At 43.0% G+C, this 24,541-nt stretch overlaps 1 protein-coding gene and 1 non-coding gene across 4 annotated transcripts in view; both read left to right on the top strand.

Moving 5' to 3' along the window:
- Positions 1–24,541, top strand: part of KANK1 (KN motif and ankyrin repeat domains 1) — a 249,227-nt gene that overhangs the window by 95,470 nt on the left and 129,216 nt on the right. For all 3 annotated transcript variants that reach the window (XM_049896147.1, XM_049896145.1, XM_049896146.1), the window contains exon 2: positions 4,336–4,461. The gene's annotated coding sequence lies outside the window, so the exon portion shown is untranslated. The remainder of the gene's footprint in view (positions 1–4,335; positions 4,462–24,541) is intronic.
- On the top strand, positions 1,051–1,121 carry TRNAG-UCC (transfer RNA glycine (anticodon UCC)). The gene has a single exon. It is a non-coding gene; the product is annotated as a tRNA-Gly (tRNA).

The raw sequence follows: 24,541 nt of genomic DNA, 5'->3' as shown, positions 1-24,541 counted from the left end.
TATTGGTACAGTCCAGGGCTGCTTTGCCCCAGCAAAGCGTAGGCTCAGGTGGATGCTGTTGCCGTAGGTTTCAGTAACGTATGAGCAACTGAAGAACCTTAAGGGTATTTGGAGTGCTAGAAAGTAAAGCGTCTGTATTGGGCTTAAGTTTGTGGTGGCTGATAAAGTGGCCTTGGTTCCTGGCCGAAATATTTATCTTGTTAACGGAATGGCAGTTAACAGTAAAGACATGGCACGGTGGGCAGGTGGCGGGGAGGGTTTACTAGAATAACTTGAAAGTGGGAGGTGTAGAAGCTAGTAACCTGGTTTACTGCTGGTAGAGAGACTGGAGTAATCCCCAGGATTACTGAAGGAGGAAATGTTACTGTAACACAGCTGATGTCTTTCTGCACCATTTTTCTATAAACCTGCTCTGAAAAGTAAATTCTGTTAAGAGAAAAAAAGTACGCACACACACAGAAAATCAAACCCGTTGCCCTCGAGTTGATTCCAACTCATAGCAACCCTGTAGGATAGAGCAGAGGTACCTCATAGGGTTTGCAAGGAGCAGCTGGTGTATTTGAACCACTGACCTTTTGGTTAGCAGCCGTAGCTCTTAACCACTGTGCCACACACCTATACGCAGCTGGGAATGGTTCTGCCATTGGTAGCTGCCACCGAGTTGGCCCCTGACTCATGGCTTCCCCACTGTTCAACCCAAAGATGATTCAATTTAGTAAAAATGATATCTGCTCACACATTTGTGTATTATGTTTATAAACATGGCATACAGAAATACTGTAGTGGAAGGAGATTCAGCACAATGCTAACGGTGCTTAGGCTTTTTATTTTTTCTTTATCCTCACCTGATTTTTATAAACTTGCAATAAAAAACAAGCATTACTTTGAAAGAAGAAAATGATTTTTAATGATCTCTTTTTCAATTCAGTAGAAATTATATGGGTTACCCAAAGGTAGGAACATGGTATCTGACCTGAACCTGGACTTTGCTCTGTGGATCTGACACATTTTAGTGTCTCTCTTTATCTGTTAAATGAATACCTATCGTTTACCTTGGTGGTTCAGCGGTAGAATTTCCGCCTTCCATGCGGAAGACCCAGGTTCGATTCCTGGTCGATGTATCTCATACGCAGGTACCACCTGTTTGTCAGTGGAGGCTTGTGCATTGCTGTGATGCCGAACAGATTTCAATGGCGCTTCCAGACTAAGACAGACTAGGAAGGAAGGCCTGGCTATCTACCTCTGAAAAATCAGTCAGTGAAAACCCTGTGGATCACAGTGGTCCCATCCTATTGTGCGTGGTGTCGCCATGAGTCGGGGGCTGACTCGACAGCCGCTAAGGAGAACAACTGCAATCATTTACCTAAGACAGGAGGAGAACATAGTTTAACTGTTCAGACCTGAGGGCGTGTAGCTACTGAAGAGTTCTGTAAGGTTTCTTAGAGAATGAAAACCAGGCACACAAGGGTGATGGGAGGAACGAGGGTGATGGGGAGGTTTGCAGTCAGTTACCAGCAATACTTGAGCTCTCAGAGTGTGGAAAGGTGAGGAGCTTAGGGGTTTTATGGGCTGTTAAGTCAGGTAAAGCTCAGGTAAATGACCAGCACAAACCATTTGGCTTGATAACCAATGTTCTTGACAGAAAGGCCCATGCTTGTTTCCATTTGCCCCTCTCCCAGTTCCTTCTCAGTCCCCTGCAGTCTGGATCCTCTTCCAGCCGTACCCAGAATCGCCCCCAGTCATCACGGTGATCTCCTTAACTGGCAACCAGTTGCTGTCAAGTTAACCCCAACTCATGGCAACCCCCTGTGTGTCAGAGTAGAACTGGGTTTTCAGTGGCTGATTTGTTGGAAGCAGATCGCCAGGCCCTTCTTCCGAGGTACCTCTGGGTGGTCTCAAACCTGCAGCCTTTCCGTTAGCAGTTGAGAGCATTAACCATGCGCACCACCCAGGGACCCTGTGACCTCTTTCCTAATGGCTAAATTCAGTGTCTTCTTGTTTGTTCCTGTCCATCTCAACCCCTCCACAGCGCTGGGTGTCCCTTCCCTTTCTTTAGGCTGTGTGTCTCCCCACCCTAATGGTTGTTCCCCTGCCTCTGTAACTGCTCCCTGTCTTTCTCCTTCATCGTGTCGTCTTCTCTGTCCCTCTTGGCCCTTCACTGCATCTTCTAAGCCTTGTCCGTTGTATCCCTCGTTTAGACCTGAGGCTTCCACTACCCTCTTTTTTTGATGGAAAAATCCTAGAAGCCAGTTGTCACTCCCCACTGAGAGTCATCCCAGTTGCTGCGGTTTTGGAGTTTGGTCATAAAGTGGTATTTGAAATTAGAACACATTGACTTCAGCACAAATTAGGCAGACTTTGGAAGCACTTAGAACTCATCTCCCAAGATAAGAAGACCCCAAGATCGCCTGTGAATGACGCTCATTGATGATGGGACAAGCTCCTGTGTGAGCTTCTGCATGCATGGGGGAAGATAAGATAAAGCAATGGTAGATTATGGAAGAACCTGAAAGTCAAGAGAGGAGCTTATATTTGATAGAACAGGGAGTGATTACCACCCAGGAGATAAGTGTAAGAGAATGTTAGCAGTTGGCAGTGATGAGACCAGATCAAGCCTCCTTTCAGCCATGGCCCCAGCAATGCCCACCTCTAGAATTGGAGCTATCTTGTAGGATGGGGAACGGCTGATGTTCTTGGACCACCTGTCATGTGTCAGAGACAAGATGTCGTAGTCCTTCTGCAGCAACATTAAAAACCAAACCTGTTGTCATCAAGTCGATTCCGACTTATAGTGATCCTATAGGACAGTGTAGAACTGCCCCATAGAGTTTCCAAGGAGCGCCTGTTGGATTCGAACTGCCAACCCCATTTTCTATGTAAGGAGACATAAGTTGGCTAAGTTCTACATGGTGGCAGGGCCAGGATTTAATTCCAGGGGCATCTGACTCCAAAGCACAATGACAACTAAGAACCTTGAAATCAGGTCTTCATTTTATAGTCAAGAAAACTGAGTCCTGGGGGACAGGGACCTGTTCAGGGTAACACAGGTAATAGAATGAAAGCAGAGTAGCAGGACAGTTTTCCTGCAGAAGAGAGATGGTAGGCTGTGATCTGCAGAGAGAGGCCGAGATAGAGGCACTGTGAACAGGGAGGGGATGCCAGCGAGTGTGGTTATGGTGGTAACGTTGTTGTTGGATGCTGTTGAGTCGGCCCCTGACTCGTGCTGACCCCATGCACAATGGGATGGGACTGTTGTTCTCCATAGGGTTTTCGTTGCCTGATTTTCAGAAGTAGATCTCCAGTTCTTTCTTCCTAGTTTGTCTTAGTCTTCAAGCTTTGCTGAAACCTGTTCAGCATCCTAGCCACACAGGAGCCTGCACTGACACATGGGTGGTGGCTGCACAGGAGGTACAGTGGCTGGGAATCAGCTGGGTCTCCTGTATGGAAGGCAGGAACTCCACCACTGACCAGCGTGGCGTAGGGGTAACAAGGAATGGGTGGCATAGGAGTGACAAGGAAGGGGTGGCATAGGGGTGACAAGGAAGGGGTAGAAAGCAGCAGCACGTCCAAGGGAAGGTGGTGACGGACTGATCTTGGGGTAGGGGATGACTTGAAAACACTTCCACGTCTTGAATCCCAGGGGACCACCATGCACAGGGAGAATCCTTGGTGAAGTCAGTTTTAAGAAAAAAAGCAGTGTGTTTGTTATGGAATGGCCTGAATTTGAAAGAATGGAGACTTCAAAATATAAAAATCAGGTGATATTTATGAGCTTAGGAGTTTTGGTGGTACAACAGTTGAGCACACGGCTGCTAACTGAAAGGTCTGTGGTTTGAACCCCCCAAGCAGTTCTGAGGGAGAAAGACCTAGTGGTCTGCTGCCATAAAGATTACAGCCTTGGAAACCCTATGGGGCAGTTCTGCTCTGTCACACGGGGTCACTGTGAGTGGGAAGCAACTTGACAGCACCTAACAACGACATTCATGAGCTGACTCTGTACATACCAGCACGTACATGGAGGGGAACAGGAACAGAATTAGAGGTGAGGCCTGTGAGGAACCTGTGTCTTCCCTGAAGTGATGGTGAAGGAGTTACCCCAACAGCAAGTGGCTAGCACGTGCCTAAAGCAAAGGAACCCATGTTCACATGGCACCTAGGTTCGTTTGAATTCTGGCCTGCCCCCTCCACCCCAGCATGGAAGTGCCTTAAATATATTTTGACCTCTAAACTGCAGAGCCATCTCCAGGAGTTGGTTCCCCGCCCCTGTCAGTCTCCCACCTGGTGAGGAGGACTGCTTCATTACTTTTCTTTCAGTGAGGTTCTTTCTTCTTCCAGAATGGTCATCCGGGTACTGGATGGACTGCTGGACTCTTGAATCCCTTCCATCTTGTGACCACCCTAGGAAGTTGTCCGTGGAGCTGAAATATCCAGTGCCATCCTCTCTGACCTTACATAATTGAGGTAAGGGATACTTTTTTCATGTTTGCCTCCTTTAACTTTGTTTTTTTAGAAACAGTAATCTGATTTCTTTCCCTACCTCTTATGCACTCGTAATCCATTCAGAGTGCTCATACCTGCAAATGGCCGAGAGTGCGGGAAGTATTTTTTTATAGCATGAAATATGAGCGAGCTATTTGACTCTGAAGAAGAAAGGTGAGAATGTATTACTCCTCAGATGGAATCAATAAAGCACCCTATTTTCATAAACGCAATATGCATAGCCTGGATTATGCTGGGGAAACAATAGATCAAAAGGATGATTATTCAGGCTACTTGGAAAAAAAAAAGAAATGGAGGCACTTAAATATTAGTATTTTGCTGGCTTCCTCCAAGTCAAGAGAACCTGGAGAATGAGAGAATAGGAAAGAAAAGCATCTGTTACTCCACTTCCAGAGATATTGGGTGCTAAGTTTTAGTGCATTACACTCCTAGTATTTATAAGTGTGTGTGTGTGTGTGTGTACGGTGGTGTTACGTTGTTACAAACAAGTACCACCTGTCATGCTTGCCCTGGGCTAAGCTCTATACTAAGCACTGTACATATATTAATTTATTAGTTCTCACAACCTGGTGTGGCTGGCCCTTTTCGTATCCCTATTTTACATGTACTATAGGGTCGCTATGAGTCAGAATCGACTCGACGGCACTGGGTTATTTTACACATAAGGAAACTGAGGCAGAGCGTGGCGTGCCCACACTCACACAGCTAGTAAGTGACCCACTCAGGACTGGAGCCAGGTCAGCAGACGCCAAAGCCCGCACCAGTGGCCTTTCCTTTTTCCTACACATCAATTTAAATGACTACACTGTAGTCCGTTCCATGGGTATGCATCTCCTCTTGTTGAGCATAGATACCGTTTCTCATTAGTTCCCTTATAGAAACAATGTTGCAATGAACTTCTCTGGGCACCTCCCGGATTATCTCCCTAGGGTGAATGGCTACCAGTGGCATTGCTGGATGGACAGAACTGTATCGCTTGATTGTCTTCTCAAAAGGGCAGACCAGTTGATATTCTCCCTAACAGTATATGGAAGTGCCTGGTGACCCTAAGCCCTCAACAGGCTTGGTAGTCATCAAAGTGAATAATTCTGTTTGCCTTTTTAAGACTCTGAGCGTCCTTGTCCAGGCCTGTGTTACCTCTGTTCATCCTGCTCTAGAACCCACGGCCCCGTACTGGTTTCTCTCTCTCCACCACGGTCCCCACCTTGCCACTGAAGGCAGTGTGCGATGGTAGTTGAGGGCTCTAGAGTTAGCCTGAGCACAGGTCATGGCTATGCTACTCCACCTCGGTTTCCCCTTCCATCAATTGGAAATAATAATAAAACCTTTCGTGTAGGGATGCTGGGTAATAGTTGACGTAAAGCACTTTAGACCAGTGCCTGCTTCATGGTACACTGGGATTCCCTAGGTGGTGCGAATGATTGAGGTGCCATGCTGCTAACAGAAAGGTTGAAGGTTCGGGACCATCCAGAGGCTCCTCAGAAGAAAGGTGGTGATTTACTTCCACCAAATCAGCTGTTGAAAACCCTATGGAGTACAGTTCTACTCGGAAACACCTGGGGCCACCGCGAGTTGGAATTGACCCTACAGCACGTGGTACACCTGGTACATGCGCAAGAATTGTTGGCTACTCCTGTTTTCTAGAAGTTCATGATCATGTAATTAAAGAAAAACAAAGGTTATGTTTGTTTTGAGTGAAGTATGATTACCAAATTAGTAATTCACTCGGGAAACTGAAGTGCTGACATGGTGATACCGTTCGTGCTGACCCACAGGAAGATCACCAATAGCTATCCCTACCTCCCTTGATGCTGAGAGGTCAAGGATCATGAGGAGAGAGTAGGAACAGGAGTAACAGGAGTGGTGAAGTGGTTTGCAACTCAGGAAACACGTTCGCACATGTTCTCTCATTCGATTGCCACAGCCCACCTGTGGGGGAAGTGGGGCAGGTATTATTAACCCTATTTTACAGGGGAAGAAATTGACTTGGAGGAATACAGGGACTTGGTCACTTAAGGTCATGCACATGGTCCAGGGCAGGGCTGAGTATGGGCCTTCCACCCCTAAATCATTATAGTCGCTGCTTCCTGACATGATAAACTGAGGAAGTATAGGTGTGGTTTCGCAGGTCTAGAAATTTGCTGGAAAGGGGAGGAGCAAAATGAGATGCCACCTGAGAGGGAATTTGGGATTAGGAAACATGGACTTATTGAAAGTGAGGGAGAGGACCAATGGAGAGAGGAAGAAGTTGGAAAGAAGGGGGGAAGTGGAAGGAGCCAGGATATCAGGGCCCATTGGGATGGCTGAGCAGATCAAGAACCAAACCCACTGCTGTCGAGTTGGTTCCAACTCATAGCCACTTGTCTTAGTCATCTAGTGCTGCTGTAACAAAAATACCACAGGTGGATGGCTTTAACAAACGGATTTAGTCTCTCACAGTTGAGGAAGCTAGAAGTCTGAAATCAGGATGCCAGCTCTACTCAGAATGTTAGAGTAAAAGAGAATCAACTAAGGTTGATCCACGTTGTAGCATGTATCAGGACGTTGTTTCTCTTTATGGCTGGATAATATCCCATTGTATGTATGGACCCCACGTTGTTTATCCGTTCACCTGTTGATGGACACTTGGATTGTGTCCACCTTTTGGCTGTTGTGAATAGTGCTGTAGTGAGTGTTGGTGTACAGGTACCTGTTTGAGTCTCTGTTTTCAAGTCTTTGGGGTATAGACCTAGGAATGAACATAAAAAAGACATTTAAATACAAAAGAATGCAATCTGCTCTTCTTACTGGATATATTGTAACCTTTTCTCCATACCCAATAGTCACTACTGTGAAATTATTAATTTCACAAAGACTGTACTTTGTTTAACAAATCTTCCTTTGGACATTTAAGTCAGAGGCCACTCTTAATTTTTTCTTTAATATCAAGTCAGTAATGAGGTTTTTCACATGTATGATCTGGAAGACTGAGCCAATTTATAATTTCACTGAAGTATGTAAGAGGTTTCTTTCCCCACACTCTTGCTAACATTAGGTGTTGGAACTACAACAATACCATATCGAGTTTTATGAGCAAATGAACACTCTTGAACATGTTTATCAGTCGTTTATATTTTTTGTGAATTTTTTTTCTCCTTTTGCTTTAGGTGAAGGTTTACAGAACAAATTAGTTTCTCTTTCAACAATTAATACACATGTTGTCTTGTGACATTGCCAACCCTGTGACGTGTCAGCACGCTCCCCTTCTCGACCTTGGGTTCCCTGTATCCGTTTGTCCAACTTTCCTATCCCCTCCTGCCTTCTAGTCCTTGCCCCTGGGCTGGTGTGCCGCTTTAGTCTCGTTTTTTTTTATGGGCCTGTCTAATCTTTGGTTGAAGGGTGAACCTCAGGAGTGACTTCATTACTGAGTTAAAAGGGTGTCTGGGGGCCATACTCTCGGGGTTTCTCCAGTCTCTCTCAGACCAGTAAGTCTGGTCTTTTTTTGTGAGTTAGAATTTTTTCTACATTTTTCTCCAGCTCTGTCTGGGGCCCTCTATTGTGATCCCTGTCAGAGTAGTTAGTAGTGGTAGCTGGGTACAATCTAGTTGTACTGGACTCAGTCTGGTGGAGGCTGTGGTGGTTGTGGTCCATTAGTCCTTTGGACTAATCTTTCCCTGTATCTTTGGTTTTCTTCATTCTCCCTTGCTCCAGACAGGGTGGGACTAGTAGAATATCTCAGATGGCCGCTCACGAGCTTTTAAGACCCCAGACGCTACTCGCCAAAGTAGGGTGTAGAACATATTTTGTGAGTTTTCTCTTCATATCCTTTGCCCATTTCTCCAAAGGGATATTTACTTTTGTTACTGTTGTTGTAAAATATTTTTATTGTAAAAATGTTATTTTTTTGTCATTTGTCCTTGGGTTTTTTATTTAGTTTTTTTTTTCTTTTTCTTTTAATAATTTTTATTGTGCTTTAAGTGAAAGTTTACAAATCAAGTCAGTCTGTCGCATATAAACTTATATACACCCTACTACATGCTCCCATTTACTCTCCCCCCAATGAGTCAGCCTGCTCCCTCCCTCCAGTCTCTCCTTTTGTGACCGTTTTGCCAGTTTCTAACCCTCCACCCTCCCATCTCCCCTCCAGACAGGAGATGCCAACACAGTCTCAAGTATCCACCTGATACAAGTAGCTCACTCTTCATCAGCATCTCTCTCCAAGCCATTGTCCAGTCCCTTCCATTTTGTTATGAGTTGTCTTCGGGAATGGTTCCTGTCCTGGGCCAACAGAAGGTTTGGGGACCATGACTGCCGGGATTCTTCTAGTCTCAGTCAGACCATTAAGTCTGGTCTTTTTATGAGAATTTGGGTCTGCATCCCACTGTTCTCCTGCTCCCTCAGGGGTTCTCTGTTGTGCTCCCTGTCAGGGCAGTCCTTGGTTGTGGCTGGGCACCATCTAGTTCTTCTGGTCTCAAGATGATGTAAGTCTCTAGTTCATGTGGCCCTTTCTGTCTCTTGGGCTCATAGTTATCGTGTGACCTTGGTGTTCTTCATTCTCCTTTGATCCAGGTGGGTTGAGACCAATTGATGCATCTTAGATGTCTGCTTGTTAGCATTTAAGACCCCAGAAGCCACACTTCAAAGTGGGATGCAGAATGTTTTCTTACTAGAATTTTTTTTGCCTATTGACTTACAAGTCCCCTTAAGCCATAGTCCCCAAACCCCCACCCTTGCTCCGCTGACCTTTGAAGCATTCAGTTTATTCAGGAAACTTCTTTGCTTTTGGTCCAGTCCAGTTGAGCTGACCTTCCCTGTATTGAGTATTGTCCTTCCCTTCACCTAAAGTAGTTCTTATCTATTAACTAATCAGTAAAAAACCATCTCCCACCCTCCCTCCCTCCCCCTTTCATAACCACAAAAGTATGTGTTCTTCTCAGTTTATACTATTTCTCAAGATCTTATAATAGTGGTCTTATACAATATTTGTCCTTTTGCATCTGACTAATTTCACTCAGCATAATGCCTTCCAGGTTCCTCCATGTTATGAAATGTTTCACAGATTCGTCACTGTTCTTTATCGATGTGTAGTATTCCATTGTGTGAATATACCATAATTTATTTAGCCATTCATCCCTTGATGGACACCTTGGTGGCTTTCAGCTTTTTGCTGTTGTAAACAATGCTGCAATAAACATGGGTGTGCTTATATCTGTTCCTGTAAAGGCTCTCATTTCTCTAGGGTATATTCCAAGGAGTGGGATTTCTGGGTTATATGGTAGTTCTATTTCTAACTTTTTAAGAAAACGCCAGATAGATTTCCAAAGTGGTTGTACCGTTTTACATTCCCACCAGCAGTATATAAGAGTTCCAATCTCTCCGCAGCCTCTCCAACATTTATTATTTTGTGTTTTTTGGATTAATGCCAGCCTTGTTGGAGTGAGATGGAATCTCATCACAGTTTTAATTTGCATTTCTCTAATGGCTAATGGTCGAGAGCATTTTCTCATTTTTTTTTTTTTTTTTAACTGTTAGCTGCCTGAATATCTTCTTTAGTGAAGTGCATGTTCATTTCCTTTGCTCACTTTTTAATTGGGTTGTTTGTCTTTTTGTGGTTGAGTTTTAACAGAATCATGTAGATTTCAGAGATCAGGCGCTGGTCGGAGATGTCATAGCTGAAAATTCTTTCCCAGTCTGTAGGTGGTCTTTTTACTCTTTTGGTGAAGTCTTTAGATGAGCATAGGTGTTTGGTTTTTAGGAGCTCCCAGTTATCGGGTTTCTCTCCATCATTTTTGGTAATGTTTTGTATTCTGTTTATGCCTTGTATTAGGGCTCCTAAGGTTGTCCCTATTTTTAATTCCATGATCTTTATCGTTTTAGTCTTTATGTTTAGGTCTTTGATCCACTTGGAGTTAGTTTTTGTGCATGTTGTGAGGTATGGGTCCTGTTTCATTTTTTTACAAATGGATATCCAGTTATGCCAGCACCATTTGTTAAAAAGACTATCTTTTCCCCAATTAACTGACACTGGTCCTTTGTCAAATATCAGCTGCTCATACGTGGATGGATTTATATCTGGGTTCTCAATTCTGTTCCATTGGTCTATGTGCCTGTTGTTGTACCAGTACCAGGCTGTTTTGACTACTGTGGCTGTATAATAGGTTCTGAAATCACGTTGAGTGAGGCCTCCCGCTTTCTTCTTTTTCAGTAATGCTTTACTTATCTGGGCTTCTTTCCCTTCCATATGAAGTTGGTGCTTTGTTTCTCCATCACATTAAAAAATGTCATTGGAATTTGGATCGGAAGTGCATCGTATGTATAGATGGCTTTTGGTAGAATAGATATATTTACAATGTTAAGTCTTCCTATCCTTGAACAAGGTATGTTTTTCCAATTATGTAGGTCCCTTTTAGTTTCTTGCAGTAGTACTTTGTAGTTTTCCTTGTATAGGTGTTTTAAATCTTTGGTAAGATTTATTCCTAAGTATTTTATTTTCTTGGGGGCTACTGTGAATGGTATTGATTTGGTGATTTCCTCTTCGATGTTCTTTTTGTTGATGTAAAGGAATCCAACTGATTTTTGTATGTTTATCTTATAACCTGAGACTCTGCCGAACTCTTCTATTAGTTTCAGTAGTTTTCTGGAAGATTCCTTAGGGTTTTCTGTGTATAAGATCATGTCATCTGCAAATAGAGATAATTTTACTTCTTCCTTGCCAATCCAAATGCCCTTTATTTCTTTGTCTAGCCTAATTTCTCTGGCTAGGAGCTCTAGCACAATGTTGAATAAGAGCGGTGATAAAGGGCATCCTTGTCTGGTTCCCATTCTCAAGGGAAATGCTTCCAGGCTCTCTCCATTTAGAATGATGTTGGCTGTTGGCTTTGTATAGATGCCCTTTATTATGTTGAGGAATTTTCCTTCAATTCCTGTTTTGCTGAGAGTTTTTATCATAAATGGGTGTTGGACTTTGTCAAATGCCTTTTCTGCATCAATTGATAAGATCATGTGGTTTTTGTCTTTTGTTCTATTTATATGGTGGATTACATTAATGGTTTTTCTAATATTCAACCAACCTTGCATACCTGGTATAAACCCCACTTGGTCGTGGTGGATTATTTTTGTGATATGTTGTTGAATTCTATTGGCTAGAATTTTGTTGAGGATTTTTGCATCTATGTCCATGAGGGATATAGGCCTGTAATTTTCTTTTTTTGTGGTGTCTTTACCTGGTTTTGGTATCAGGGAGATGGTGGCTTCATAGAATGAGTTAGGTAGTATTCCATCATTTCCTATGCTTTGAAATACCTTTAGTAGTAGTGGTGTTAACTCTTCTCTGAAAGTTTGGTAGAACTCTGCAGTGAAGCCGTCTGAGCCAGGGCTTTTTTTTGTTGGGAGTTTTTTGATTACCTTTTTAATCTCTTTTTTTGTTACGGGTCTATTTAGTTGTTCTAGTTCTGATTGTGTTAGTTTAGGTAGGTAGTGTTTTTCTAGGAATTCATCCATTTCTTCTAGGTTTGCAAATTTATTAGAGTACAATTTTTTGTAATAATCTGATATGATTCTTTTAATTTCAGTTGGGTCTGTTGTGATGTGGCGTATCTCTATCTCATTTCTTATTCGGGTTATTTGTTTCCTTTCCTGTATTTCTTTAGTCAGTGTGGCCAATGGTTTATCAATTTTGTTAATTTTTTCAAAGAACCAGCTTTTGGCTTTGTTAATTCTTTCAATTGTTTTTCTGTTCTCCAATTCATTTAGTTCAACTCTAATTTTTGTTATTTGTTTTCTTCTGGTGCCTGATGGATTCTTTTGTTGCTCGCTTTCTATTTGTTGAAGTTGTAGGGACAGTTCTCTGATTTTGGCTCTTTCTTCTTTATGTATATGTGCATTTATGGATATAAATTGACCTCTGAGCACTGCTTTTGCTGTGTCTCAGAGGTTTTGATAGGAAGTGTTTTCACTCTCGTTGCATTTTATGAATTTCTTTATTCCCTCCTTAATGTCTTCTATAACCCAGTCTTTTCTGAGCCAGGGTATTGTTCAGTTTCCAAGTATTTGATTTCTTTTCCCTGATTTTTCTGTTGTTGATTTCCACTTTTATGGCCTTGTGGTCTGAGAAGATGCTTTGTAATATTTCGATGTTTTGGATTCTGCAAAGGTTTGTTTTATGACCTAATATGTGATCTATTCTAGAGAATGTTCCATGTGCGCTGGAAAAAAAAGTATACTTTGCAGCTGTTGGGTGGAGTGTTCTGTATAAGTCTGTGAGGTCAAGTTGGTTGATTGTAGCAGTTAGGTCTTCCGTGTCTCTATTGAGCTTCTTACTGGAAGTGCTGTCCTCCGAAAGGGTATGTTGAAGTCTCCTACTATAATTGTGGAGGTGTGTATCTCACTTTTCAGTTCTGTTAAAGTTTGTTTTATGTATCTTGCAGCCCTGTCGTTGGGTGCATAAATATTTAATATGGTTATATCTTCCTGGTCAATTGTCCCTTTTATCATTATGTAGTGTCCTTCTTTATCCTTTGTGGTAGATTTAACTTTAAAGTCTATTTTATCAGAAATTATTATTGCTACTCCTGCTCTTTTTTGATTGTTATTTGCTTGATATATTTTTTTTCCATCCTTTGAGTTTTAGTTTGTTTGTGTCTCTAAGTCTAAGGTGTGTTTCTTGTAGGCAGCATATAGACGGATCGTGTTTCTTTATCCAGTCTGAGACTCTCTCTCTTTATTGGTGCATTTAGTCCATTTACATTCAGCGTAATTATAGATAAATATGTGTTTAGTGCTGTCATTTTGATGCCTTTTTGTGTGTTGTTGACAATTTCATTTTTCCACTTTTTGTGCTGAGACATTTTTCTTTGTAAATTGTTTGCTCCTCATTTTCATGGTAGTTGAATTTATGTTTGCTGAGTCGTTATGTTTTTCTTGGTTTTTATTTTGAGTTATGGAGTTGTTAGACCTCTTTGTGGTTGCCTTAATATTTACCCGTATTTTTCTAAGTAAAAACCTAACTTGTATCATCCTATATCACCTTGTTTTCCTCTCCATATGGCAGTTCTATGCCTCCTATATTTAGTCCCTCTTTTTGATTATTGTAATGTTTTACATAATGACTTCAATGATTCCCTGTTTTGAGCATTTTTTCTTTTTAAAATTAATCTTAATTTGTTTTTGTGATTTCCCTGTTTGGGTTGATATCAGGATGTTCTGTTCTGTGACTTTGTGTTGTGCTGGTATCTGATATTATTGATTTTCTGACCAATTTCCTTTAGTATTTCTTGTAGCTTTGGTTTGGTTTTTGCAAATTCTCTAAGCTTGTGTTTTTCTGTAAATGTATTAATTTCACCTTCATATCTGAGAGAGAGTTTTGCTGGATATATGATCCTTGGCTGGCAGTTTTTCTCCTTCAGTGCTTTATATATGTCACCCCATTGCCTTCTTGGCTGCATGGTTTCTGCTGAGTAGTCTGAACTTATTCTTATTGATTCTCCCTTGAAGGAGACCTTTCTTTTATCCCTGGCTGCTTTTAAAATTTTCTCTTTATCTTTGGTTTTGGCAAGTTTGATGGTAATATGTCTCAGTGATTTTTTTTGGATCAATCTTATATGGGGTTCGATGAGCATCTTGGATAGATATCCTTTCGTCTTTTATGATGTCAGGGAAGTTTTCTGCCAACAGAACTTCAACTATTCTCTCTGTACTTTCTGTTATTCCTCCCTGTTTGGAACTCCAATCACACGCAAGTTATTCTTCTTGATAGAGTCCCACATGATTCTTAGGGTTTCTTCATTTTTTTAAATTCTTTTATCCGATTTTTCTTCAACTATAAAAAAAAAAAATTTTATATTGGTGTCAATTCCCTTATCCCCCAGCTCCCCCACTCTGCATTCCAGTTGCTCGATTCTGCTCCTCTGACTTCCTACTGAGGTGTCTAATTCTGTAATTTTACTGTTAATCTTTTGGATTTCCAAATGCTGTCTCTCTATGGATTCTTGCAGCTTATTAATTTTTCCACTATGTTCTCGAATAATCTTTTTGTTTTCTTCAACTGCTTCATCAGTGTGTTCTTGGCTTTTTCTGTAGATTGCCTTATTTCATTTCTGAGGTCATCCCTGATGTCTTGAAGCATTCTGTAAATTAGTTTTTTATATTCCGCATCTGGCAATTCCAGGATTGTATCTTCATTTGGGAAAGATTTTGACTCTTTAATTTGGGGAGTTGTAGAAGCAGTCATGGTCTGATTCTTTATGTGGTTTGATATCGACTGCTGTCTCTGAGCCATCTCTAAGATATTGTAATGATTTATTTTATATTTGCTCACTGAGTCTTACCTTGTTTTGTTTTTTTTCAGGATACACAGATGGGCTACTAGATTGCACTGTCTTGATTGTTGTAGCCTTTGAATCGTTTATATCCTATTACCAGGTGGTTTGGGCTGGTACCAGATATATAAGCCTGAGAGTCCATTCACTATTCTTGAGTAGAATCTGATTTTGGGTCACCAAGTGTGTGGTGTAGCCTGTCACCTATTTACTTAGAGGAGTAGTGGTGATAGTTGTGTGCACCAGATTCTAGTAGCAGCAGGGTTTCACTCTCTGGGGGGCTGGGCAGGATGCTGACAGACGTCCCCCGAGTGCCAGTGAGGTACGTGTGTCTCTATTCCTAAAGCACTTTGGTGGGTGGGCTCTGCAGCTGTACCTTAGGCACCCAATGCATGTACCTCTACAGATTCGTAGGTGTCACTATCTGTATATAGTGTTTTAAAAGGTAAATAAGTACTTAATTTTCAGCGGTGGGATTTCTTACTTGTGGCTTCCATAGAGACTAACTGGATGTAAGGATGCCTGAGTGTTTTTCCGTGTGGTCTGGTTGTCACATAGAGATTGTAGTCACATCTGGCCACAATCCCTGCCTGGCCTCCCCCACACTCTGCTCGCCCCAGCCTGCATAGCCTGGCAGGAGCCACCAGCTCTGCCTCCTCTCCAGCCTCACATCTTGTCTCTCCCCCTCGAATGCTGCGTTCCGGCCCCGCTGGCCTGCTCTCAGCTGGCGAAGTGTGCCCTCTTCCTTCCTGCCCCGGGACTCTGAAGGTGCTGTTATCCTTACCTGGAACGGGTACACATACACACTTCCTCCGGCTGGCTCATCGGGAACAGCCGCTGAGGAGCAGTCTGCCTGGGCTCCCCTGACTCCCCCATTCACTAGCTGTGTGACCTGGGGTGGGTTACCTCCCCTCTTCCTCACCTGTGATATAGAGTCGTCATCATGATGGTACCTGTCTGGTAGAATTGTTGGGAGGGCGAATGGTGTTAATCCACGCAGAAGTCCAGTTTTTTCCAGTAGCCGTCAGCTTGGCTCCGACTCACGGCAGCCCCACGTGTGTCAAGGCAGAACTGTGTAGCACAGCGTTTTCAGTGGCTGCTTTTGGGGAAGTACATTGCCAGGCCTTTCTTCTGAGGCACCTATGTGTGGACTCGAACCTCCAATTTCTGTGTTAGCAGCTAAACTTGTTTACTGTTGGCACCAACCAGGAGTTGGAGAATACTCCCCAGGGCACAGTCAGTGCATATCAGTTCTTAGCTGTTACCATCATGTTCATGTTCTTTTAGGCTTCAATTCAAATTTCCTCTCAATCCTCAGTCCTTCCTCCTGGTCAGGACTGTGTTGGTATCATCCACAATTAGGTCTTAGCGTGCTTAGCATGTAGTATTTGTAATGAATGAGTGAATAGTAATATCTCCAACCGTGAGATTCTCAGTTTGAAGTATGATTTAAAGTAGAAACCAAAAATATCTATTTTTTCCCCAATGAGTAAACCGAAACCACATCAAACAGGTTGCCGTTGAGTCGATTCCGACTCACAGCGACCCTATAGGAGAGAGTGGAACTGTCCCATAGAGTTTCCGAGGAGCACCTGGTGGATGTGGACTGCGGACCTTTTGGGTAGCAGCCACAGCTCTTGACCGTGTAGTCAGCTGCAGTTTAGGCAGTCCCTCTACGAGGTGGCGGTGGTGCTTAGTTGTCATCAGTTCTGGTGCACGGCGACCCCACGTGTACAGGATAGAACTGCCTGTAGGGTGTCTAAGGCTGTGGCCTTTTGGAAGCAGATCACCAGGACTTACTTCAAGGGGCCTCAGGGTAGCTTTGAACTGCCACCTTTTTGGTTAATAGTTCAGTGCGTAACCATTTATGACAACCCGAATTGTAATCCTTAGGGACCGTGGTTTTCCTTTTGCTTCTTTTGTTTCGCCCTCCTTGGTGGATAGTTCTTTTCAAACAGCAGATGCAGCCACGCTTCATTGACTTGAGCTGAATTTTTCATGAGGAAGCCGGCCTAGCCCCAGGAAAGATGTTTCTGGGATCGCCCTGGCCTAGCTTCTAAGAGGATGGAAGACAGAGTGGTACCAACTTTGCGACTCCTTCCAGGTGCTCGATATCTAATGCTACTATACCTGCTACCAAAAACCACCTGCTACAGAGTTTCAAAACAAAAACCAAACCAGCTGCTGTCGAGTTGATTCCAGCTCATGGCGCCCCCACGTGTGTCTGAGTAGAACTGTGCTCCTTAGGGTTTTCAGTGGCTGATTTTTCTGAAGTTATCTCCAGGCCTTTCTTCTGCGGTTTCTCTGGGTAGACTCAAACCTCCAACTTTTTCGTTAGCAGCCAATCACTTCACCATTTGTGCCACCCAGGGACACTTGCTAGATATTCTAGGGAAATCTTATTTTAGGTATTCTGAATACGATTTTTTAAGCCATCAAAACCTCATAAGAGTGAACAGAATTTCAACACTCCAGTGACTAAATTCCTTCTCTTAAACCGCCCTATGCATCTAGATGTGGGACAAGAACACTTTGGCAGGCCATGCGTCCTAATTTTTGGTTCGGAAAATACCAGTTGCTGTTCTTTTGTGTAAAAATTTTAACCGTTTTTGAATTTAAAAATTAATGACCGATATGCTCATTGTCACATATTCAAACTATAAAACACGTACACAGGAGACAAAAAAATTTTAGCATCCCACCTTCCAGTCCCACCCTTCATATAGCCACCACTGAGTTTATTGTACAGCCTTGCAGACCTTTTTTTTGCTTAGCGAACATATGAGACCTTTTCTCTCTCTCTCTCTCTCTCTCACACACGCACACACACACCATATACTTGCATGCGTTTTCTGAATAATGTCATAAAACCTACTCTTCTACACATCAGTGAGCTTTAAAAACACTCAAAGCCTTTGTTTTTCAGCTGGTAGCATCTTAAAAGAAGTCAGCAATTGAAGTTTTCCCAGGGCCTGAAGCACCAAGCCCCACTTAGCTTCTGGGAATCACTGGATGTCATCTTTAAGGTCAGGGGCTTGAGCACATCAGGAATGCGGTATAATCTGCAGATGATTTCTGTCTAACTACAGAGGAAAAGGAACCCTGGTGGTGTAGTGGTTAAGTGCTACAGCTGCTAGCCAAAAGGTCAGCAGTTCGAATCTACTAGATGCTCCCTGGAAACCTTATGGGGCAGTTCTACTCTGTCCTACAGGGTCTCTATGAGTCGGAATCGACTTGACAGCAGTGGGTTTACAGAGGAAGAAATAGGAACTTCAAATGGAAGCTGGGGAGTGAGAGAAGAAAAACATGCTCTAACTTCGTAAGAGTGAACATTTTGCTAGAATATTTTCTCTGGGTTATAGTAAGTTATGGAGTCCCTGAGTGGTGCAGGCGGTTAAGCGCTCAACTGTGAACTGAAAGGTTGGCAGTTCAAACCCACCCAGAGGCACCTCGGAAGAAAGGCCTGGCCATCTGCTTCTGAAAGGTCACAGTCTTGAAAACCCTATGGAGTACAGGTCTACTCTGCACACACAGGGTTGCCATGAGTCACAATCAGCTAGACAACAACTGGTTTGGTTTTGTTTTTTGATTTCCAGGGAAAGAATTGTTGGATGTTGTCAGGTTATGAAATTTTTTATAGCTTTGCCTCTTATAGTTCTCTTCTGCCTTTTTTTTTTTTTTTTTTTGTCTATGAGAACAGAAGATACGGTTGGCGTGGGGTAGGGGTAGGGTGGGGAGCCCCATGAGTCAATGGGCTGTGCCCTTCACACTGGCTTAGAAACCATGCAGCTGCTGCCCTGGGTTCTGATCTATGGCACTGCAGCCCAGGGAACCGGAAGGTTTTCTGTAAGTGATGGGGGCCCAGGACTTCTAATGGAGAATTGCACTTGTCAGGGCTTTTTACCGGGCCCACCTTATTATACCAGAGAGGCAAGTTTCATGGCTTAAGGGGACAATTTACTGCAGTGGGCTTATCTCCTGGTTTCCAGCCTTTATGTTTTTCTGCCTCTTAATAAAACGTGAAGTCACAAAGCAATTAAATAGTAGTGTAGTTTTCCGGCCTGAGGTGGAGAAAGGCGAACCCGGGGAAAAGGCTAATGTGATTGACAGAGGCTGGCTGGAGATTTACATTGAGAATAACTCGTTCCTCAAAACTTTCTTCATTTTCTTGGGGGAATTACGGGCTAAATCATACTCCAGGAGGGCAGATGATTAAAAACGGGGGAGTTGTGATTTCTTTTTGGCTTTGTAAGTCTCTAAATCCTCCACCTTAACGCAGACTTCTCATGTGAAGATGGGGGTCAGCTCTGCCAAGGATTAAAGCGGGTCGGAAACACGCAAAAATCTTAAATTATTGATCGGCTAGAGATATTTTATGGAATTTCTTAAGATAAAATGGAAAGGAAATGAGACTTAAGTCTTTTTTTTTAATTTGTCTAAACTCAAATCCACAAGCACAGATGTTTTTGAACATTCAAAAATACTGAACAGCATTTCAACTATACCTTAAATTTTTTTTTAAATGGCATTGTAATTTTTAATAGTGATGCTTCACATAAAGAACATGTTTTAGAAAATGAACAGAAACATTTGAAAGTGAGTATTCCCTGACCTCTTTCCAGCCTCCTCCGACATTTCAGATAAATCCTCTGGATCTAACTGCTTTGTTCTGACGGTGACTTGTTTACTGCAGCCGGGAAAGGAAAGAAAAGATAGAAAGATACGCCAGTGCTTGTGCTTCGAGGCACCGTCTCTTATTACAGAAACCATTTGATTTTTAACAAGTTCTGAAAAGCTGCCTTTTGGCGTGAAGATTCCCTGATAGGAAAACCTTCATACTGAAATGGCCAAAACAAATAGCCTTAAAACCAAAAGGGTAATTCACACTTGATTGTTGGTACCTGTTGAGAGAAGGCAAACTAAGTGTTAATATGGGAGCCCCAGAGAATAAGTGACTTTAAAAAAAAAAAAAAAAAACTCTTTTTCTGTGTAAATCTAAGGGGAGACTTAATGGCTTTGCAGGAGCAGGCCACCCCCACCCTCCACTTCTACCACCACGAAAGGAACAAGAACCCTAAGAATAAACCACAAAACGAATCCTGCTGCAGTTTAAGGTGTCCTTTTGGATAGGTGGAACCCCTGGTTGGTGTAAACGGTTAATGTGCTGCGTTGCTAACTGAGAGGTTGATGGTTCAAGTCTGCCCAGAGGCCCCTCAGAAGACAGGCCTGGGGATCAGCTTCCAAAAAATCAGCCAGGAAAACTCCATGGAGCATAGTCCTACTGTGACACGTACGGGGTCGCTAAGTGTCGGCATCGACTTCATGGCAACTGGTAACTGGTGGTTTGAATAGGTGACTCATGAGAAGACTTTGCTGAGAAGAGGAGACATGTTCATTTTGAGAGTGTGACAAAAGGATAACAAACAGCTTTTGTACCAACTCAGTAAAGGCTTTCCAAGGGCCTAACCTGGGTCCTGTGTCCGGCAGGGGGATCAGCTGTGGTTCAGCTGCCTCACCTGGAAAGGGAAGGTGTGGGGCTTTGACTGCACAAGCTGTGGACTAAGTGGATGGGGAAGGGACCAGAGCCAGCCAGGGCCACCTGGCTTCGCCGCCGCCCAGTGCAGCCTCACCAGGCTTCGGTTCTCAGCCAGCAGCTCGTTTGGCTGCCAGGGGGCCAGGGCTTACTTACATCCCTGGTGTAGGGTTAGCGTTAGGGTTCCTTGCTCCCTGGCTGCAGCTTTTCATTTGAGAGTTCTGCAGAGAGGCACCTGGATGCAGAAGACGCCCGCTTCCATTGGTACCTGTGCCTCACCCCGTATTCCGTGGTCAGGTGACTGGGGTGTTGTGGCTTGGGTGGTGATGATAGTGTTTTGGTCTTACCTATTCATTATTTTTATGTTTAGTGAAATTCTTTTGCTCACCCTTTTTTAAATTTATTATTTTTAATAAGCTTTAAAGTTAAAAAACTATACCTAAAGAAATACCTACCTGGTATAAAAAAATCAGAGGAAAGATTTCCACTATACCCGAAAATATTCCATAGAGGGGCCTCTGTTAAGTTTGGTATACACCCTTACTTTGTTTTCTGTGCATCCACTTTTTTCCCCTTGGGGGAAAAATAATAACACTTTTTTTGTCTGTGATTAATTTATGTTTTTATGCTTAATTACAGATTGTCGGTCCACCTACGTTTGCCTTATTCCTTTTAATTGCTGCAAAGTGCCCCATTGTATAAATAGGTGTACTATGGGAGTTTTTCTTTTACTAAGCATTCTGTGTGTTTTCGGTGTTTTTACTTTTATAAACAGTGCCACAGTTAACAACTTTGTACCTCTATCGTTGTATACATGCATTGGGTATGTTTTCAAAGTAATTTTCTGTAACTAAACTTGCTGAGGAGAAAAGATATACACATATTACATTTTGATGGCCTATAAGAGGTCCTTTTTTTTTTTTTAAAAAACATGTAATACAACATTTGCCGGTTCAGCATTTTCTGGGTGTGCAATTTAATGATGTCAGTTGCATGAATCATGTTGGGCAACCATCATCTGCAGAGATGTCGTTTTGTTCTTTAAGTGCCTGTTTGCCGTAATCATAGATGCTTAACACCGTTGTCTAAGAATGACATAAAGATTAATTGGCTGCTTGGAAAAAAGGAGAAAAGAAGGGTGAGTCTAACCCTTTTGGTTCCTATACAATGGCCTAAGAAGAATGCAAAAAAATAAATAAATAAAATTCTATTGGATGTACGTACAAGGCCTGTAAACAGGTGTTTCTAAGTCGCTGGTCCAGCTAAATGTTGTTGGGTGAAGTAGCACACAGGTGCCTCTCGGGTTTTCTCTCTCTTGCCCTCTGTACACTCCACCCCGCTCCTAACATATCTTCCGTTATCCCTCCACCCATAACTGGCAGTCACTCTTAAATACCTTTGGGTTTGATGCCAAAAGATCCCTTGCTTGTTGACAGATTCTGTGAACACCCAGTGTTCTCTTCTCTGCCATCATCCAAGAAAGACCAGTTTGGGAATTTGCTAATATGTTCGAAAGTTAAAGACTTCAGGGCTAACTGAAGTTTAGCCCAGCTCCCGAAGAGAGACCATATTCATTTTTAGGGAAGGTCCCCGTGATGTTCTGTGTGTCTATGTGTCAGCCAGCTCCTACATTTTGGAAACGTTGCCACCGTGAACTTCTATCTCCTGTGCCGTGAGACCAGAGGAACTGGGTGATGCCTGAATACCATTAGTGAATCAAAGATTCCGTAGACGAGTCCTGATAGAAAGGGGGATGGGGAGGATAGAGCAGAATTTCAAATTTGCAGTGGAATCCAGGCCTTCTGGAGTCATCTGAACACCCAAAACTATTGCCCTGAGATATTATTTAAACGTTAAACCTCAAACTAAAACTTCCCCAAAAGTCTGCTTTGAACCAAACAATAAAACCAAGAAAGAAAAACCCGTTGCCATTGAGTGGATCCGGACTCATAGTCACCCTGGAGGACAGAGTAGAACTGCCCCAAAGGGTTTCCAAGGCTGTCAGTCTTTACAGAAGCAGACTGCCACATTTTTCACCCACTTAGTGGCTGGTGGGTTTGAACCGCCAACTTCTCTGTTGGCAGCCGAGGGCTTTAACCGCTGTGCCACCAGGGCTCCTTGGTTATGGAGGGTCCAAGAACAGGAGCCTGCTAGGAAATGGTACACATTCTACAGTTGAGCAGCAGGGAGACACCAGAAAATGAAGGGCCATGATGCCATGCCTAGAAAAATTGGGAGTTTGAAAAAATAAGCGTGATCAAATCTACCTGAAGCCAATGGGATGGTCCAGGCTGGAGAAGTTGAGGACTGTGACAGGAGGACAAAGGGATAGAGTGGGAGGCCATCCCTCAGCCTGTAGGATATGGGGAGATGAGCAACTTACCTCAGCATCACTGTGCCCAAAATGGTACACAAACATGCTGGTGTAAGGAGTGAATACCTGAGGGAATTTTTTTATTACAGGTGGACAGTGGCCTCCACACTTCAGGTGGCATGGGAGGGTGCCCCTTCTGTGCTGGGGCCCGTGGCCCTGTGTTCTGACTCACTTTCCATCAGAAGGGGTGGCGACACTCACTGAACTCTGTTTTAATTTGATAAAAAATTCAGCCATTTTTAATCAAATTAATATGAGCCATTTTTCTTCTTTAAAGCACCAGGGAGGTCGGTAGAGGTGGTGGTCACACAACATAGTGAATGTACTAAATGCCACTGAATTGTTCTCTTGAATGGTTAATGGTTAATTTTATGTTGTATGAATTTTACTTCAATTTTTTAAAAAGACCATGGGTTGGGGGGAACACCATGGAGCTTCCCCCAGTGTATATAGTGTTGCTGAGATTAAAAAAAAAAAAAAAAAGCATGTATTTTTTTCTTTTTTAATTAAAAGATACAATATATATTGGTGCTTTCATGTGACAACTCTAGCTGAAACGGAGGAACAGAAATAGTTCTCCAAGCATATTCTGCTAGAAGAGGAAATCCTGGTTGGTAGAGAGTCAGCGACAGTGGGGGAAACCCTCCATGAGATGGATTCACACAGTAGCCGCAACGGTGGATTCCAGCGCACCAAGGGTCCTCAGGATGGTGCAGGAGCGGGGAGCATTTCCTTCTGTTGTACCTGGGATCACCATGCATTGGAACTGACCTTATGGCAGCTAATAATAACAAAACTAAGTGTATTTAGCCACTGAACGGTTATATATTGAGCGCCTACCGTGTGCCAGACACCACTCTCATGACCAGAAACAGCAGAGAACAAAAGCAGAATCGCTGCTGGTGGAGTTTACATTCTAGTGGGGTTAGTGGAGGTAAGACCGGCTACTGAGTTGGTTTAAAGACTAAGAAGAAACTGGCCAAGGGTAGCCGTCTGCTCAGATTTTTATTTTTAAGTGTTTTATGCCCAAGGAAAACATTGGAGCCTGGACTTAAATTCCACCTTTAAGGGTTTTCATGGGCCATTCTTTAAGATGGGGGCTCAGCCCAGTGACACCCACCCTCTTTCCTCTTTGTTAATTCTTTGCATAGTGTTGGGTCATTCAGAGTAGCACCAAGGTTAAGCTTGGCATATCGTAAGCCACTTGAAAACAGATGGTTAAGCCTGCTAAATACAGGTTCCATTGGGTACTGCTCCTGTGGACTTGTCGGCTCTTGTGCGGATTCCTGCTTCCACCCAGTTCCAGGATCAGAGGAACATACCTGCACACACACCGCACCCCAGTCCAGCAGGGCCAGCTGTGCTTCCTTCACCCAGCCCAGAAGGAAAACTCTTGAAACATCTGCTTGTAGGGCTGGAAAAACCTCTGCAACTTCTCCTTTTCCTTGTTCTGCTAACTAACTGTGCCCCCGCCCACCCGTCCCCCATATTTTGATCAGGGAAAGCAGAAAGGATTATCAGGGTGGGGTAGCAAAGAAAAAACATCAAAATGGACCTCGTGTTGAAATCAGGCCAATCGTTTGGAAGCACCGTAGCAGCCTTCTTGTTCCTGGCATCCTTACCTGGTTGTGCTGAAACATTTGTTTTTCCTGTGAAAATCAATATTCTCTTAAAGACCTAAAAGAAATTGTTTTTGTTTTAAACCTTTACTGACCAATGTTTTATAGAGAAAAATGTCTGTGTTTTACAGCATGGTGAGGTGAAAATGGTTAATTTTAGGGCATTTGCATGTGGGAGCTGTCAAGATAGTTGTCTTTACAAAACCAGTTGCCATCAAGT

Source organism: Elephas maximus, chromosome 9 (assembly GCF_024166365.1).
Source record: "Elephas maximus indicus isolate mEleMax1 chromosome 9, mEleMax1 primary haplotype, whole genome shotgun sequence".
Taxonomy (NCBI): Eukaryota; Metazoa; Chordata; class Mammalia; order Proboscidea; family Elephantidae; genus Elephas; species Elephas maximus.
The sequence above is the reverse complement of the archived record's forward strand: the minus strand, read 5'-3'. Positions and strand labels throughout refer to the sequence as shown.